Genomic DNA, 4576 nt, shown 5'->3' on the forward strand with positions numbered 1-4576 from the left:
AAATTGAAGAGGAAACATTTGCCAACTCCTGCACGTTCAATACCCAAAGACTACAAGAAAATTACAGAAATTCAACAAAACACCAGCCTACAAAGTCATCAGCCTATTACACATCACGCCAAATGAGATTTTTCCTGAAATGTAAGGATGGTTCAACCTATGCAAGTCAACCAATATATCACATTAACAGAATGAAGAACAAAAACTGAATGTGTTTTAAACTGATTAAGACAAAAGCCACTAACATTCCATTCTCTTTAATGGTTCAGAGGAAACCACCTTACGATAAAAAGCATGCCTGAAAACCCGCAGATAACATTACACATCTGGTGATGGACCAAAGCAATTCTAATATCCGGACAAAGGCAGAGACGCCCGATTTCACAGTTTCTGTTGAGTTTAGTTTTAGAAGTTCTAGCCAAAGCATTAGCAAGAAATATAAAGCTGAAAGCGTGCCAACAGGAATGACACACACGACTTGATCTGATGTATGGAATATCCTGAACATTCCACCCACATAGACTGACCGAATAAATGACGCTGGCAAAGCTTCAGGACACAAAAATCAACACGCTAAATCATTCCCGTTTCCACACATTACAAGAAGATGTGACAGTCTATTTTTGCAGCACAAAGTTTAACACGACCACAATAGTTAGTATTCTCAATGACATCATCATCACAGCACAAGAAATGTGGGGATTGTGCTGCCCCAAAGCAGGTGAAGGTGTTGCCTGTGGCAGTAACATCCTATACGGGGACGGTTCAAGTCCCCGCAGCCACACTTCTGATCCAGCTCACTGCTAATGTGCCTGGGATGGCTCAAAGTCCCTGGGCCTCTGCACTCACACAGGAGCTCTGAATGAAGTACCTGTCTTCAGGTGGCCCAGACCTCAATATTGAGGCCTTTTGGAGAGTGGATTAGCAGATGAAAGCTCTCTGTGTATCTCTCCTCCTATGTAACTCTTTCAAATAAAATGCCTAAAGTCGTGTCTTTTGAAGATTTATTTTTATTGGGAAGGTAGATTTACAGAAAAAAGATAAAGATCTTCCATCTACTGGTTCGCATTCCAAATGATGGCCAATCCAAAGCCAGAAGCCTGTTTCAGATCTCCCAGGAGTACACTTTACCACACCATAAGCAGGGAGCTGGATGGGAATTAGAGCAGCCAAGGCACCAACTAGCACCCATACGAGATGTGAGTGCTTGCATGTGCAAGATTAGCCAATTGAGCCATCATGCTAGCCACACAAAATCTTTTAAAAATATAAACATATGCGAAGATAGATTTAAGTACTATATATTTTCTTCCATTTATCTTTACAATCTTGTGAAATGATATGTAGTCTATTTTACAAGTAATAAAATTAGATCCAGCTCTTTCATTTTTATCCTTACTCTTTAATTCATTTTCATTTTATTTGAAAAGCAGAAAGGGTGAGAGAGGAAGAGAGGGATCATCCATCTGTTTATTCTCCCAAATGCCTGCAATATTTAAGGTTGTACCAGGCCATGACCAGGAGCCCAGGATTCAATGCCAATTGCCTACAGGAGGCTAAAAAGCACAGTGAGCTATGTCAACCCAGACAGTATGTGAAGTGGGCACCTCCTCTATTACCTTAACCAAATCCTACTGCTCGTCCCGCATGGAAAGCCTTCTCAAAGGAGATTCCATATGGCACATGTGGTTGCTCGTGTTCTTAAAAGATAATCAAACTTCTACTTGCTTATATAATGCATTACTGTAAAATGGATTGCCTTGCTGAGTGCATGTGTTGTAAGAAAAGTTCCACCCTTAGAGAAACAAAATGGTATAAAAGCCTTCAGTCCAGATATACACACTGAATATTTTACCACGGCGACGGTTCCCACCCCTCCGAGCCTTTGGCCATTCCTGCACTGCTCTGGTTCACTTCCTCTGGATTTGGTTTGTCACCTGCTTTGACACATTCCAGGCCCACACGGCTTTTGTTCTCTTAACCCTGAGATCACCTTGCTGGGAGGAAGGACAGCCTCCTTGGAAGAAGACACGGCAGAAGCACATCCAGTCCCCTCCCCGACTAGCCACCAACAGTTTCAGCCGCTGCACAGCCAACGCTTCCATCCTGGGCCTGCCCAGCCCCCAGCTGAATGCCCCTGCCCGACGGAACCACGCAGAAAAATCACAGAATCTTCAGCTGAACAGATCATCGCTTTAAACCACACATCTCGGGATGATTTTTAGAAACCCAGCAATAGGTAGCAACTAAAAACATAAGCACAGAAACAGACAATACGTTTTCCAAAGTGTAGATGGTTCCCACCCTACAACAGCTCGATCTAGAATGCCCAGACGTCACGGCGGCGTGAGAGTGCCTCCATGCGCTGCTTCTTACTCCCTTCTAATCAATAACTTGAACTGTGGTTATGCAGCAAGGTGGAGGAATCCACCAGGGGGGAGGGTTGTGGGAGGGGTGGGGGGAGTCCCAGTGCCTATAAAACTGTATCACATAATACAATGTTAATAACAATTAAAACAAATAAAACTTTAAAAAAAATTTGCTTGAAATATGCAAGTCTCAATCATGAAATAGACTTTGTGGTAGAGGAATTTGCCCAACTTCAGGCCGAAGTGAATACTCGGAGAATATTTAAGCGAGGGCCCTGTGCGGTGGCGCAGTGGTAAGGTCCTCGCCTTGCACGCCCAGGATCCCATATGGGCGCCGGTTCTAATCCCGGCGGCCCCTCTTCCCATCCAGCTCCCTGCCTGTGGCCTGGGAAAGCAGTCGAGGACAGCCCGAAGCTTTGGGAACCTGCACCCGCGTGAGAGACCCGGAAGAGGCTCCTGGCTTCGGATCGGCATAGCATCGACCGTTGCGCTCACTTGGGGAGTGAATCATTGGACGGAAGATCTTCCTCTCTGTCTCTCCTCTCTGTATATCCGCCTTTCCAATAAAAATAATAAAATAAATCTTTTAAAAAATATATTTAAGCGAGGCATAAACTCTGCTCACCGTTGGGTTAGGCGAATTAACACATTTGGGGGCTTTAGATCTTTCCACTTTACACCGACTCTACCCCAGACAGCATCCGTAACTAACCTCTCCCTTGAGTTAGAATTCTCTGTTTGCTTTGAGCGACAGCATAATTGTGAACAAGTAGATTTTTAAATCAATTTTGGTGGAACTTACGTGTTCCCCAAACCTTAGATGATTTCTCATGAACCGAGTCCCAAGAGTGTGGAATACTGGGCGGCTCCTTCTGTCGGTAAAGGAACATACTGCTTCCCCACCAGACGCCTTGGACTTTGTCTCTGCTTTCGGTCACTGAGGTACTTCGGTTGGCATTCACTTTTAACAAATTATTTTATTTAAAAGGCAGATTAAACAGAGAAGGAGAGACCAAGAAAAAGATTTGTCATCCACTGGCTCTCTTCCCGCGTGGCTCCAATGGCCAAAACTTGGCTGGATCCAAATCCAGGAGCCTGGAGCTTCTCCTGGGGTCTCCCACATGGGCACAGAGGCGATGGTTGGAAGCTATGTTCCAAAGATAGCTTACAAGGATGTAAGCGATCTTCCACTGCTTCCCTAGGCACATTAGCAGGAAGTTGAATCAGAAATGGAATGGTCTGGACTTTAAGCGGCACTTTTATGGGATGCGAGCACAAGTAGAAGCTTAGGGCCCGGCAGCGTGGTCTAGCAGCTAAAGTCCTTGCCTTGAACGCCCGGGATCCCATATGGGCGCCGGTTCTAATCCTGGCAGCTCCACTTCCCATCCAGCTCCCTGCTTGTGGCCTGGGAAAGCAGTCGAGGACGGCCCAAAGCTTTGGGAACCTGCACCCGTGTGGGAGACCCGGAAGAGGCTCCTGGCTTCGGATCGGCATAGTATCGGCCGTTTCGCTCACTTGGGGAGTGAATCATCGGATGGAAGATCTTCCTCTCTGTCTTTCCTCCTCTTTGTGTATCTGACTTTGCAATAAAAATAAATAAATCTTAAAAAAAAAAACAAGTAGAAGCTTAACCTACTGCACCACAGTGCTGGCCTCCAGTGTTGACTTTCACACTGCTTTCTGTCCCTCTGTTTTGAACCCAATCCACAAAACCCTTCACTGTTTTCTCTATCACTGGATTTTATTGGACACAATCTAGAGTTTTCAATTGCAGACAAAAATTCCCAACTCCTACTTTAAGAAAATCAGATAAGCTTAGGATCAGGCCTAATATATGAAGAATTGAAGAGCTCTGCCAAAGCTGCTCCAGCAGCACAGTGGGCTCATCCTCTGCCTGAGGCAGCAGCACCCCATCTGGGCACATGTTTGAGTCCCTGCTACCCTTCCAGCTGATGGCCTGGAAGGCAGGGGAGAACGATGCACGTGCAGAGGGGCCCCCAGCTCCAGGTCAGCCCAGCTCTGGCCTTTGCAGCCATTCGGGGAGGGAGTCAGGGGATGCAAGATCTCTGGGCCAACAACAAAAAACAGACAAACAAAACAAGAGGAGAAGAGACAGAGAGCGAGCGAGCAAGCTGCCAACGAAACCAGAGCAAAAATCGCGCTTAGCTCAGTTCAGTGCACAAGGGCACGCCTTCACAATGCCTCCC

This window comes from Ochotona curzoniae, unplaced genomic scaffold (assembly GCF_017591425.1).
Source record: "Ochotona curzoniae isolate NIBS_2020 unplaced genomic scaffold, NIBS_Ocur_1.0 scaffold_2217, whole genome shotgun sequence".
Lineage (NCBI taxonomy): Eukaryota > Metazoa > Chordata > Mammalia > Lagomorpha > Ochotonidae > Ochotona > Ochotona curzoniae.